Source organism: Nuphar pumila, chromosome 1, assembly GCF_984573655.1.
Source record: "Nuphar pumila chromosome 1, dmNupPumi1.hap1.1, whole genome shotgun sequence".
In the NCBI taxonomy this organism is placed as follows: Eukaryota; Viridiplantae; Streptophyta; class Magnoliopsida; order Nymphaeales; family Nymphaeaceae; genus Nuphar; species Nuphar pumila.
The window spans coordinates 133,385,163-133,400,994 of NC_143249.1; positions in this window are offsets into that span (position 1 = coordinate 133,385,163).

Consider the following 15,832-nt stretch of genomic DNA (forward strand, 5'->3'; position numbering starts at 1 on the left):
AATCAGGATAAGGTTACAAACCTGAGCCTCATTCAAAGAGGTATTTCAATTTCCGCCCAATCAGGATAAGGGTACAAACCTGAGCCTCCTTTGATGAGGTATTCCATTTTCCACCCGATCAGGTTAAGGGTACAAACCTGAATCTCATTTCAATGAGATATTTCATTCCCCAATCATGTTAAGGGTCAAACCTGAGCTTCGTTCCATACGAGTATTTCTTTCACATCCAGGATAAGGGCAAAAACCTGAACTTCACTCTCGCAGAGTGAATCTTTCTTCTTCATCCTTCATTTCATAACTACAATCTTCATCAGGGCCAATTTCCTCAAACCCAGTCAGATCCTTCTAACTGAGGCATTTTTTTTATATAGCCCAAATTTGGTGTGTTTTTCTTTGCCACTAAGCTCGGCCACAAATCGGCTTAGTAGCAAAGAGGGGCATCTGTAAACACCCCAAATTTTCACTCACCTTCTTGACATCGCCCTCAATCATCACATTTCAGTCCTCCGAAAGCAATGAAGGGCAAAATGGTAATTTTCTGAGATTGAATCTTGCAGAAACTCCTAAATTTCATTCTTGAGCCTCAAAATTTCTATATTTAGGTTCAGAAACATCTTCAAACTGCAAATTTTCAAAATCCTTTTCTGGATAAAAAGCTAGAATTTCCAAGTCCTGTCTTAAAGTAGCATTTCTTGAAACATGTCTTTGCATAGCATTGCATGAACATTTCATATCATTTCACTGGACAGGATGTCATTTCGAGGTCCAAAAGCTCTCGATTTCAAAATTTTCAATCCAGATTCGAGTTTTAACTCTTTTTAAAATTGATTTCAAAACCCTGGGTTTTCAAAATTGCCAATCTTTCCCATTTTACCCCCAGGACATTTTAATTACAAAAGTTTTTCTCAGGAAAATAATCTAGATATTTGGATATTGATTTTAAAGATTTTATCTCAAAACTTTTTGCAAAAAGATTTTAAATCTCTTTACAAAATTTTTGTATTTTCTTTATCCATATTTTTGCCCTAAAACTCCAAAAAAAAAGGAAGTTATTTCTTCTGTTTTTATTTTTCAAATAAATGGAGCGGGACCCGCCTTTGAACTAGCATCATACTCAGATTCTCAGGTAAGTTTCTTATTTTCAAGTGGGACCCACTCGGAGATCGCACCAATTTGCAAATTCTTCTTTTTAATTTCTTAATGTTATTTATTAATTTATTTAGTGGGCCCACACACATGTGGCACCCCAATTGAAAATAAATATTTGCAAAAAAACAAAATAAAACTTTATTTTTTAAAAGGATTTTTAAAAGTGGATTGAGGTGGCATTTCCATAAAAGCCTCTCATATTATACTATTCATTTTATTTCTTTTTATGTATTTGCTTGAATAAGATTTCTTTTAAAAGGAAGCAGCCTTAAATGGCACAGCCGAACTTCCCTAACAAAATAAATTTCATTTTACGTAAAACTTAGGTAAATGAAACAAAATTTTGAAAAACATAGGATGTTCCCCTCTTGAAAACGGTTGTTTCAAATTTCAAAAGAGGTAACGGAACCTCATGAAAGGGGGCTGCAGTTTTTTTTTAAAAGGAGCTCAAAATTCTTTAAAAGAAAGGCTATTGATTCACAAAAGAGGGGGATTGATTGTTTTTTTGGGGATTTTTTGCAAGTGTTTCCTTCAGAGCGTGGAGCTCTCTTCCACCTCCAACGGCTGCTGCCATCCTTCTTCAACCCACCAGCAGGTTGCTGCCCCTTCATCGCTGGTTATAGGAGTCCAGCCATCATCTTCCTTCAGATTGCCTTCAGACCACCAGCAGAAAACTCCATCCAGCGTGAAGGAGACTTCACAATGCCTTCAGCCCAGCAAGGCCCATTCCACACCTTCTTCAGCCCAGCCGCAGGCCACAGGCAGGTGTTGATGGAGTTCCCAAGGATGCTAATATGGTTGCCGTTGTGACAATGGAATTCGTAAAAAAATGTAGGACATCACATTGATGTTCAAGGGTTTAATGTGTATTACAAGAATCGTCTTATCAAGCCATTCTGGAGGCTCTGGAATTCTACCAAAAGTGATGGGCGTGGAGTCATAAGTGTGCTGGAAGCTAATTTTGTGGAACCAGCTCCTTCCCATCTTCTTCAGTCCACCAGCTCCTTCCCATCTTCTTCAGCCTAGCAGACGATCCAGCACTTTCCCCCATTTCTGTCAGCCCGGCAGCAGAAAACCGATCTTCATTTGCTCTCTATAGGTCGTTTGGAACAAAGGAATTACAAGGTAACACATGGCCGTAGGTTATTTTCGTTTCATTCTGTGTTATTAAATCAAAATCTAGTTGCAGAATGTTAATTGGATTTGATGTAAGATGAAGGGCTGTTTAAAGGCCTCATCTTCAGCATTGCCTCTGTATATTCTACATCATCTGATCGATTACTCCATAAACAACTGCCTAGAGTCCATGTTTTAATATTTAATAAGTTCCAAAAAGCTGTATATCTGCTATCGTTCCCCCTTTCCCATCTGCATTCACATTTTGTTATTATTTTTTTTAATACTTCTACGTTAGCTGCTGAAAAGAGAAGGCGTTTGTCCTTCATTGTTTATGAGTTTTAGCAGGTAAGTGTTAGTGATATTATGAATATCACATTGCTGAAAGTTAAATGGTCGACAGTAGGTTTGAAACTTATTGAAATTTAATGAAATCTGTTGATTATCTGTTTGTATAAGCCACAGGAGATAAGTGGCAATTGGTTTTGCAGAAAATAAAGGAGTGGACACCATTTTAGTGAAGCCTTGATGGTGAAATAAGGATTAAAGTGTGTGATGCTCATCATTCACATAAGTTTTCCACAACAACCTATGTTTTCATCATTACATATTCCAACACTTCAGCCATTATTTGCATCATATCCAGTCATAGCATTTGCTTTCTAAACTTATGTATGAGTCCACCCACCAAGGCCTAATATCATGTCATTTCTTTATTTTGATCATCTGCATTAATTCCATTGCTTGCAGCATCATATTGGTACTTATTCACATCATGGACCGTATGGCATATCGTTTCTGATTTAGTCACTTGCCCATCTCTTCTGCTGCAGGTACCCAGTCTTGATAACGAGCCATGTTCATGAATAGATATTTTAATATCCATTCATGATTTCTAAACCATCTTTTTCATGCTTTGTTATTGATATGTAGGGAAGCTTCATACCCAATTTTACTGAGAAATATGTTATAATTTGGGAATTACGGCTTTGTGAAATCATGTACCGAAATTGTATATATCCTGTATTTTCTGATTTTACCCATTATATATGGAATTTCAATTACTATTGTATTTTCTCATTATATGTATATATATCTATATATATATATATATATATATATCTATGTATATCTATATATATATATATATATACATGTATATATATATATGTATATATACATGTATATATACTTATATATACATATGGATATCTCCATATACCCCTGCTTTCATACATGAGTATTTATGTAGCTATTTTCTCATGTAAATACATCTTCATTATCACTTGTCATTTAGCAGAAATTCAAGTATTTAGATATAACCATGTATATCTTCATTGTACATATTATATATATACCCATTTCCTTGGTTATCTTGTACTAATTCTCATTTTGCAGGAAAATCTCGAGGATGCTGATTCTTTTATATCATGTATTTTTTTTTTTTTATTTTGACTTATGTCAGAGATGTAACAATCAAACTTGGAATAATATTTATTTTTACTGCTTAGATTAGGATGCATCTCATGTAGTTTGATTCCTGCAATATCCTGATTCTATGATTCATATATCTCAATTTTCAAAATTCACTGTGGATGAACACGAATGGCACGTGCACCAACTCTTAGAGAGTTGATGAACTCGGTGGAGTCCATATTTACGGCCCTAGTCGGAATATGGACGAGACCCAGATCCATCATCTTTCTACTAGTTACACTGAGCCTACACTCTTAGGCTATCTTACAAATGCACATTATGTTTCCAATTTTTCAAAATATTGTGAATTAACTCAAATAAACTCTGAACATATTCATGGCCACAGTCAGAATATGTGGAGAATTTACTTTGGCTTAATACACATTTTTCCAACAAAATTTTCAGAAAATATTTTCAAAGTGCATTCATTCATTCAAATCATCTGCATCATGGCATCATCTGCTTTTCTTATGATTTTCTCAAGAAATTTTCACTCCCTGGAAATCGATTTCTCAAGAAACTATGAAGATTTCCGAAGTTGGATTTCCCAAGTCAAAGTTTTCCCGTGATTTTCCCTGAAAATATTATTTTCTTAAGATGCGTTTCAAAGGGAATTTCTCATCTTGCTCAAGAATCAAAATCAATTTTCAAATATTTCAAGTCTAATACTCTCAGGATTTCAGTTTCCTGAGTTTTGCTTTTCTTGCTCTTAAGGATTTTTCAATGTATTCCAATCATTTTCCAAAGAAAGTTTTCAAAATTGGAGTTTCCCTGACAAATATTTTCATTTTCAAATACTCATCTTTTCTCAAGAACCTTCTCTATTTTTCCAAGACTTTCATCCATTCACGATTTTCCCAAAACTTTATGAACTTTCTCGTGATTTCAAAACCCTTTCATCTGAGTTTTCTGAGAGATTGATTTCCATTTTTTTTCTGAGAAATGATTTTCAACTCCAAATGTTTCTAAGCGTGCATCATGTTTTTCCAACTTATATTTTACAAAATCTCATAGCTCATGCCTGAATTCTCTGTGCATTTAGGATAGAACACAATTTCGATGATTTAACTAAGTCAAGCACACTTTTGGTCCTTGGTTCGATTACCCCTGTTAAAGGCGACAGGAACGGTCGAACCTCGTACCGACAGGTCGAGCCCCATCCCATGGATTTTCCCGCTATTTTCAAAACGGAGGCGAGTATTTCAAAACAATTTCCAAAATTCGGTCAAGTTTGACTCGCAGAAACGTTTTCCTCTTTCTCTCCTGCAAGGGAAGGGAAGATGACAAAAAAAATTTTGCGACAATAACAATCCCTTTTTGGATTGGTATTTTTTAGAAATGTAATCTGTAGGTTGAAGTCCTCCTGATCCAAGTGGTTAGGCTGAATACCTATTGAACCCATGTCGTTCCCAGTGAACCAATGTCATTCTCAATTGAACCAATGTCGATCTTAGGCTGAATCTCTATTGAACCCATGTCCTTCCTAGTGAACCAATGTCGTTCTTAATTGAACCAATGTTGTTCTTCGGCTGAATCCCTATTGAACCTATGTCGTTCCCAGTGAACCAATGTATGGTCATCACAAAATTTTTCCTCTCTTGTGGTTTCTCTCTCTTCCACCTCTCTTCCTTTCTAACCTCTATTTCCTCCTTTTTGAAGGGAGAAGATAAAAGACAGAAAAGAAGAGAGAAGAGAAAATAAAAGAAAAGAAGAGAAAGAGAAACTCTTTTGCGGGGTCTCACTTGACCTTAATTTTGAAAATATTAAAAATAACTCACCTCTGTTTTGAAATATTTGTGGGAAAATTGGGAGACGGGATTCGCTCGTCGGTACGAGGTTTGACCGTTCCTGGCGCCTTTACCAGAGGTAATCGAACCAAGGGTCGAATCCATGCCTTTTGCTTTGCTAAAAGATTATCTAAGAATTCATTCTAAGTCTAAATGCATAGAGAATCATGCTTGTGCAATGCAAGGATGTATGTTCCTTTTGAAAAATGATTTGGAAATCCCCAAGTGTTTCTAAGATGAATCTGATAATAGAGTGAAGAGATGGTTTTTAACTTAGAACTTTGAGATTTAAAGTTCTAAGTCTTTGAAATAATCAGAGTTTTGGGAAGATAAATGTGGATTTTGAAAGGAATGATTTGAAGATGAGTGAAAAGGAAATGAAGCTTAAAGTCAGAAATGGACTTTGAATTTGAATTTTGGACTTAGGAGCGGAAATGAATATTTAAAGTGGAATTGAATTCTAGATTTAAGGTTGAAAATCAGGATGGAATTTGGACTTGAGCAATCCAAATGATATTTAGAAATAGAAATGGATTTAAAAGGTTCAGATGAGATCTAAAAAAAATAGAATTGGATTTGAAATCTGGAATGAAATGGAATTGGATTTGAAAGTTGGAATTGGGAATAGAATTTTGATTTGAATTTTGGAAGTCAAGATGGAATTTGAATCCAAAGTTTAGGATGAAATTTGGATCTGAAGTCTAAGATCCAAGATGGAGTTGGATTCTGGATCCTATACTGGGTTTTGGATCTGAAGTCTGAGATCCAAGGTGAAGTTGGACTCTGGATCCTAAAATGGATTTTAGATATGAAGTCTGAGATCCAAGATGGAGTTGGATTTTGGATCCTAAAAATGGATTTTGGATCTGAAGTCTGAGATCCAAGATGGAATTGGATTCTGGATCCTAAGATGAGTTTTGGAAGTCCAAATGGGACTTTTGAATATGGATCTGGGTTTTGAAAACCCAGATTGAATTTAAAATTTAGAAAAGGTCAAGCTTTGAGATTCAGAATCAATCTCAAACTTTGATTCTGAATTTGAAGATAGGAAGATAAGCTTGATTTTGAAACAAAAGATGTCTTCAAAGTTAAATTGAACTTTGAAGTTTAGATTTTTATTTGGAAATCCAAATTTGAATACAAAATGATTTTGAAATTTCAAAGTCAAATTGGACTTTGAAATTTAATTTTTAAATCTTGAAATGAGATAGAATTGAATTTGAATCTATAAATAAGATTTGATCGGAGAAGTGAAGAAAAGAATCACTTGGAATTTTGAAAAGGGAATTTTGAAAATATGATGCAATTCTATCCTAAATGATGAAAATAATTTTGAAATTAGATTTGAAAATCATATTTCATTCTTTTAAATGAATGTAAATAAGATTAATGATATAATACACTCCTGACTATGGTCATTGAATGTATTATATAATAATCATATCTAAATTCAAATGAAGAATAAAATACATTTTGGTGATTTTATAGAGTTTAAAATGAAATTAATTCTCAATACATCCTGACTATGGCCATTGATATATATATTGAATCAATTTTAGATTAAACTCTGATAAAAGAGGAAAATATGATGAATTTTGAAAAGGATCCAGTGTGGATCCAGTGTTATTTTGTAAAAGATAAAAATACTAAGTTTTGTTTACATCCTGACTATGGCCATTGATATAAATCATCAACTTAGGATTAATTACCTCTTACGAAATAGTGCACGTGCTATTCGTGTTTCACCATTGTGAGATTTTGAAAAATAAAGGCAAAAGCATGAAAACAAACAATTTATGATATTTACAATGCTCATTCATTCTATCTAAAACAGGAAATGTAAATTCTCATTAAGACCTAACTTATTACAATATATAAAATTGAATTTACAACTCCAAATAATGACATTTTCCACATATTTTCTGCAAAACAACTGGGTTAATATAAAAAATGGAAGAAAATTGCACATATCATATAGATGTCAATGGTAAAATGCTCTTATGCCAAGATATACATGATGAAAAGATGAAAAAGGATATATATACCTATATACATACATATATATACATGCATATATGTCTATTCATATATATATAAGTATATATATATATATACATATACATATATAGGGTATATACGATAGCTTGTGAGATGGGAGATGTGGTGAGAGACTATAGCAAATGTGCTGAAATGTGGGTGGTTGTGTTGACACCTAATATTAACATAAAATTAAGATACACTAGATGTAAGTATGGTGAAGTGGTATGATGGTAATAATATGCAATGAGAAGGGTAGGTGTTAATGGAGATATTACAGGGGGTTGTGCACTAGTGTAACTGCAGCAAGGGAATGAACTTGACTCAAGTTGTTGCAAACAACACTGCAATAGTGGGCATGTACACAGAGGTGTACAAAGGTAGTGAATACACTAATGCAGCAGGGAAGACAACAGGTGGGTGCTGTGAGCCACTGTGAAAACACAGCAGCTATGGTAGTTCTTGATGAACTACCATAGAAAAAAAAAAGAACACAGTGGTTCATTGTGAACCACTGTGAAAACGCAGCTACAATAAGGAAAATATGTTTGAGTCAGTGAAACCATCAATAACACTACATATAACCATCATCATCTAAACAGTACCACTATTAGGGTAAATCCTGTCCATATGACATCCTCATATCATTTGCAATACTATAGATTGTACCTCATGCTAAACTTTTGATAAGCTCTATAAAGCTAAGCATGTGTGTGTTACTACCCTTGAGTTTGCACATTACTTAATATAAAGCCTCCATCTTGTGCAGCCCCGAATGATTTTTCTTGAACAGATCTAGTCTGAAAAATTCAATAACAAATAAGTTTCACTGCATAGAATGAAAAATAAAATATATTATCACAAGAAATTTCCTTAATGAGGTATAGCCAAGACCGATATTTTGGGACTAGGTGACACATTAGAACCATCAAACCATCATTATAGAATTTTATGAAAAGGAGAAATAATCGAGATTGTGTTCACTGTAAGCAGAATATGTATGTCACTTGCTTATTGAAAAATAACATAGCAATGGCCTAATTCTCTAAAGAGGACTTTGAGAAAACAATATCCATCAAATCACAAGGTTTAAGACGAAGAATGTAATAATTTGCCAAAAAGTGTAAGATTCAAGAGAGCTTGCACGACATGAAGGCTGGCAGCTAAGGTAGACCAAAAACAAAGATTATCACTTCAACTAAGAGCACATCCCCAACATATAAACAGGCACAACGTGATCAAGCTTATTAGCATGAACCCAGGATTGCTGTGAATCAAGCCACCACATCCTATGATGCTGCCACTGGATCAGGTTGTACACCATGAAGGTCTTCAGAAACATTGTGAGAACGAATCATTCTAGCTGCAACAATCGGTTTCTGGTCTTCATTGGCAATAACATGATCAGTCATAGCAAGAAGCAATATCCTGCCTTCTAATTCCTGTTTACATATCACAAAAAAATGCTAGGCCATATTGAACACATTGGCAGATGTGGTTTTAGCAGAGAGACAGGATTTCAATTAACCCATTGCCTGCAGCAACATACTGCATAACAGAGAAAAAAAGTTTTGTCAATGTGTTTTTCTTATAACACGTGATATCTGTGAAATTTTGAGGTAAATGAATATTAAACTTATTTTGAGGTCTTTTCATGCATTAGCTGAATTTCTATGGCTCAACAACTCTGAACTAAAAAGCAACATTGAATGTTCAAGAAAAGAGACCCCATTCCATCGTCATCATAGTGGGTTCCCTTCAAGCCAATACCAAAACTACCAGCTTCTAGCATCACTGCACCCAAAGTAGACACACATCTTGAAAATCCTTAACAGGAATGCACTGGTCCCAACATTAACTGGGCAAGGCAGTACCTCATGATGCTTTATCACCTTAATAAACCAAAAGACATGAACACATAGAGAATCACACAAAAAATTCACTTTTGATCTCCTGTCAGCATCATTTGAGCTGAAGGCTGGCATTTAAAACTCATTTGCTCTAGTGGCTGAGATGAACATACTGGTGTGCAAGAGAGTAAAGATATAACAACAAGCTGTCAAGAAGATTAAGCGAACATGAATGAACCTGATCTCAGCAGAGCTTTGGCTTTTTTAGAAGACTACAACATTATCACTGATCAGCAGGGCAATCGATCTCACGATGAAGCATAAAATTGACTTCGTATTGATCGGATGCCAGGTTTTGATTCAACAGACCTTGAGTTTGATCATAATCAGAAGCCTTGGTTATGATCCTACTAGATACCGAATCCCAGCTCCCTACGAGAGACAAATTCGATGTGAGGATGCATCTAAACAGAGAAATTTTAATACAAAGAATAAGCAATGATCAGTATAACAATTAAACCACTTACCGAAGATGTAGATTAATTGATTTAACTCACTAGTCTGATCTAAACACAAGGAATGATGATTGCAGAGATCCAAAATTATTTTCATGGTCCAACAGAAATGAATATTGCAGCAAACATTAGAGGGAAAAGAAAGAAAAGAAAGGAAAAATCTAGTTACAGGTCTGCTGAAGCAGATTTATTAAAGATACCACACAAGATGACCAGCTGCAGGGGAATGGTGCTTGTGCCCAATTTTCAATGCCCCTTTACAGAAGTGTGTGTTAAATAAAGAAACATTCCTCTTACAGCAAGAAAATGGGATATTATAAAAGCATAGAGGTAATGTACATAGATGCTAGAGAACCGAAAGCATAGAAATAATACTAAGTCCATGTGCATGATAATAATAACAAAAAAGTAGTCACGATCACCTCAAGTTGAACCTTAAATGGTCTTGGACCAAAAGATTTCAAAGTATAATACAGACGATTCAATGCAACATAATGTGCAAGTGTTATTTTAAACAAAACTAAAACAGTGAGATCACGTTACTGATGGCTCAAGGCTATGATGACAACAACGCACTCTTGAAGTTAAAATGAATTGAAGAAATGCAGGAAATGTATACAATAAAAGAAACTCAATACTTAATCAACTGCCTTAAGCAGGACCTCATAGTCTGGACCTTCCTCAAGGTATAATCGATTGATCAACTTGGATTGAACATGATTCAATGCTCCTCAGTCAGACCATCTCTCATCAAGAGATTTCCAGACCAAACAGGTTTCTAGAAAGGGGGAGGGGAAAGTATATTTACTTCAAGGCTGTAAGGGGCCAATACAGGGATTTCTGGTCGTTGATGGTGTCTATTTGCCTTACGACATAAAACCTGCTGGTTGTTGCAACGAAACATCCTTCTAGCTTATAATGGTTTTCAGGGAATTTTGATAGCACAACAAAAGAAGTTTAGTCATACGAGTGATCCATCTTATCCCCTAAATCCAAGTTTTGAATCACACTAATGTTCACTGTCTTTATAGGGCTGAGTAACTGCAAGGTCTCGATCAACTTCAAGAACAACATGCAAGTTAAAATGCTGGAAATAAATTGATGGATCGACCACTGTGAATGACCTTAAAACATAGATGATAAAAAAAAAAATTGAAGACCCATGCTAAATGATGGCATGATGAATGATGCATCAAATCAAATATGGAAAAGAAAGGTAGCGAGATACGAGATTGGAAAATAACGATGTAAGAGATCCGACCGTGCCGAAATGAAACGTTGTAAAGGTAAACACAGATATAAACGAAGAACTGGCCCTGGATTGCAACAGAACGCGAAGCATAATATGGAAATTGGGGAAACCGTAAAAAAAGAAAAGGGAAAAACTGGTGGAATACATGTATTTCGTTGATATAACAGAGATCAGATAAATAGAGGAGAACAATGTACTAAATAAAAGAATAAACTAGGCCATCGGTTGTAGCCTCCAATGCGGTAAGCATTGAAATAGTGGCGGCGTTGTTGTTGCAGATATGTAACATCAAGTCTGCTATAACCAGACCGACGATACAAAGGTGCTTTCGATGGATGGTGAAATAAGAAACAAAAAAAAATAGAGGAAGCAAAAAGGGAAAGGAGAAATTCTTACCGGATTATTTGGATTTTTTTTGGAGTAGAAATCGACTTCCTTGTTCACAGGGATTCTAAAGAAGACTAGAGCCGATTGAACTGATTGAGCTCCTTCTTTGATTGGGAAACAGATCAGAGAAGAGGAAGAAGGAGAAGAGCAAGGGATGCGTGTGGCCTCGCTGTTGTTGATAATCCCCTTTCTCTGATTAATCTCGAACGATAAAGGGGGCTGGAGCTCTGCCGGTTCGTTGGGTTTCAATTTAGGATGGCGTAACGACTCCTATGGGTTGTAGCTTCGCAGGAGGGGTTGATCCTCTCCGACTTGCAGGTATTCCGAAGGAGTAGAAGGAGGAAATGGGGAGGTGAAAAGCGATGGGGAAGAGGGAGGAGTTGCGGTTGTTTATGTAGGGAGGAGAAGAAGGGTCGAGAGAATGGAGGTTTGTTGGTGATGGAGGGTGGATGGAGGCCATGGAGGATCGGAGGGTGGCGAAGGGGGGTTTTGGTCATGGAGGGTTCGGGCGAGAGAGGGAGAAGGCCAGAGAGAAGGTTCGAGAGTGTCCGAGAGAGAGGAGAGAGAGAGAGACCCTTTAACCCTCGTTTAAAACCCTAAAAAGCAGTTTTGCAACGTGCCCCACCCCCTTTGTTTTCAAGATTTTATAAAGAGGGGGTTTTAATAAAATTTTGCTAAAAAAGTGCTTTTCATAAAACTCGATTTTCAAAAGGGTGCTTTTTAAGAAGCTATTTTTGTATTTTTTTCTTTTTCTATTTTCTTATTTTTTTTGTTTTTTTCTTGACATTTTCTATGTTTTTTTGTATTTTTGAAGACAAAAACTCTAAAAACTAAGGAATTTAAACTAATTTTATAAAATTTCAAAATATTTACAATAGGAGGGTTTTTCTGAAAAATTAGGGTTATCTTGGGGAAATTTCTTCAAAAAAATGGGTTTGGACCCGAGTTTTGAGAAAATATTCAAGTTTTAAACCTCGAATCGAGGAATATAACACGATGGATCCAAACGAATACCGGACGAACTGTCTGAGCTTTTTAAAAGTTATTTTGGTAATTTTGAGAATTTGGTTTTAAAAAATTGGACAACGAAGCTCAGATTTGAATCTTTTATCTAGATCCGGATCCAAAATCGAGTCAAATATGTAAAATGAATTTAATTTCAACAAAATTTGAGAAATAAGATGGAATTTAGATTTAAAACTGACTCAATTACCCAGAAAATGGAATCAGGGGCAAAAAGGGAATATTATAATATTTTAAAAAATTTGGGGTGTTCACACAATGTCTTTCTCAATTGAACCAATGTTGGTTTTAGGCTGAATCCCTACCGAACCCTTATTGTTCCCAGTGAACCAATGTCGTTCTCAATTGAACCAATGTTGTTCTTAGGCTGAATCCCTATTGAACCCATGTCGTTCCCAGTGAACTAATGTCGTTCTCAATTGAACCAATGTCGTTCTTAGGCTGAATCCCTACCGAACCCATGTTGTTCCCAGTGAACCAATGACGTTCTCAATTGAACCAATGTCATTCTTAGGCTGAATCTCTACTGAACCCATGTTGTTCCCAGTGAACCAATGACGTTCTCAATTGAACCAATGTCGTTCTTAGGCTAAATCCCTATCGAACCCATGTTGTTCCTAGTGAACCAATGGCGTTCTCAATTGAACCAATATCATTCTTAGGCTGAATCCCTATTGAACTCATGTTGTTCCCAGTGAACCAATGTCATTCTCAATTGAACCAATGTCGTTCTTAGACTGAATCCCTATCGAACCCATGTTGTTCTTAGTGAAACAATGATATTCTTGGTTGAACTGATTTGAGTTTTGACACAAATCTTCTTTCCTTTAAATTTTAATTGGTAGAGTCTCTTCTTTGGGGAAAGGAGAAGAAAATTTTTGTCATGGATGTGTTGAGTCGCTCTTCAAATGCTCGCTTTCATGAAGGATTTCAAGAATATTTTGCCAATTTGTTATTAAATATTTGTTGATTTCAAAATCTTTATTGCAAAAAAATTATTACCTTAGAATACCTTCAGTATTACTTCTGAAAGGACAAAGCTTTCACGAAGAAGGATTCAAAATTCAAAATCTTTCTATTGGCCAACCAAAAGGATAAAGAATAAATCCTCGATATGGCCAGCAAAGGAAATTCAATGTTGTTGCAAAGCCATAAGTGATCGATATTGATCGCAGTCAATGGGACATTTTTAAAGATCATTCTTGTAAAGACAAGGTAGTTGAAATATTCTGGATAGAAAAGAAAAACCACTCAATTCCCATATCTCCTCAATTATTTAAGCTGCAATTAAATATCTGCAAAAGGGATCTCTCAATTGTCGTCAAGATGAAGACGAATTATGCGAGTTAGACCCTCGGGGCCAAAGAAGATTTGGATCATCTCCAAGATGAAGGAGTTTGTGATGGATACTTCCAGGGAAAGTTCAGATCACCGTCAAGTTGAAGGCGAATGCGATGAGTCTCCCGACAAACCCTAAAAGATATTTAATTTTTGCTATCATCAAGAGATTTCCTACCAAAGAGACAATATCATTAGCATAATTCCTAAGACAAAGAAGGATCGAAACATCTCCAAGTTGAAAGAGTTTGTGACGTACCCTTCCAAAAAAAAGAGAAGAGAGAAAAAAATCAGGACATGTCCAAAATGAAGGATGATGTAATAAACTCCCCCCAAAACCAAGAAAGCTCAATATCACAAAAAGAATGCAAAAAGTCATCATGAGAAAAATCTAGGATATCAAACTGCCAAATCTGCCAAGAATCTTCTTTAAATTTTGTGAAATTCTTTTATCAATATCCTTTCACCAATTGCTTTCACAATATCAAGAATATTCTCTTTTCTGCTCATATCAAGGAAATTGATAGCTTCCTTGAAAGAAAGTCAATTGCAAACAATTTGAATTCTAATCTTGATTCTACGAAGTTAAGCCCAATCAAGAGTAACACTTCAGGTAGAAAAGAGGGAATATTTTCATCAATGTGCACCATTTTCAATTATTTTGAATCAATAATAATTTTTCAACATTTTGACAATATTTTCTAGTTATCCTAGCGTGAAGCGAGAGCTTGAGGTTCATCTTTGGCAAATCCTGACACCATTTGTCATCCCTTGTCAGGACTTGATAACGAGAGTTTTCAAGGTTCCTTCCCTTCTTGTATAATCTGAGCGCCTGGACTCTCAGATTTGCACACTTCCCTGTGTCCCCACTGTCCCATCATAGACAGTCCAATTTCGGCTTGAGGTTAAGCAACCAATTATTTTCTCGCAAAAGGTCATCAAATTCAAAAGTTATTTAGTCTCAGCAACGAGGCACCCAAAATCAACCCCTTTTCAAGCTTTAGGGATCCCAATTTCCATCCTTTTACAAAACCCCTATCGGATTTATCGTGCGAAAGTCTGAAGGTCCCATCATGGTTTCTTTAGTCGAGGATTCCATCATTTTCATTTCCCGATCAGGTTAAGGGTCAAACCTGAGCCTCGTTCTTCTATGAGGTATTTTTCGTCCCATCCAGGTTAAGGGCAAAACCTGAACTTCATTTCTACAAAATGAATCTTTCTTTTTCATTCTCCATTCCATATCTACCATTTTCATTAGAGCAAATTCTTTCATACCCAGTTAGATTCTTCTAACTGGGGCACTTTTTGTATATAGTCCAAATTTGATGTGTTTTTCTTTGCCACTAAGCTCGGCCCTAAATTGGCTTAGTAGCAAAGAGAGGCATCTGTAAACACCCTAAATTTTCACCCTCATCTAGTGTTTACATTTCATATATCATTACATGCATTTGACATGTCATTTCATTGTATTGCATAGCATTGCTTGTCATTTCATCTTATTATCGAGATCCAGAATTCCCATTTTCAAAATATTAAATCGAGATTCGAGTTTTTAAAAAACTTTTCTTTCAAAATCAATTTCAAAACCTGGGTTTTAAATTGACATTTTTGCCATTTGCCAACCCCCAAGATCTTATATTTTGAAATATTTTTCTTAGGAAATAATCTGGATTCATTTTAAACTCAATTTCAATCGATTTCAATTCTCAGATGAGACCCATTTAGGTGGTGTCGCTTCTGGATCCCTTTATTTATCAAAAATTTCAGAGTCCTAGTCGGATCAGGACTCTGTATTTTCATCTTTTTGAATCTTTTTAAAATCCCATTCTGATTTTAAACCAGTTGTGGTCATATCCTTGCCCATTCTTGTCGTTTTTGGCCAAAATTTTAGAATCCCAGTCC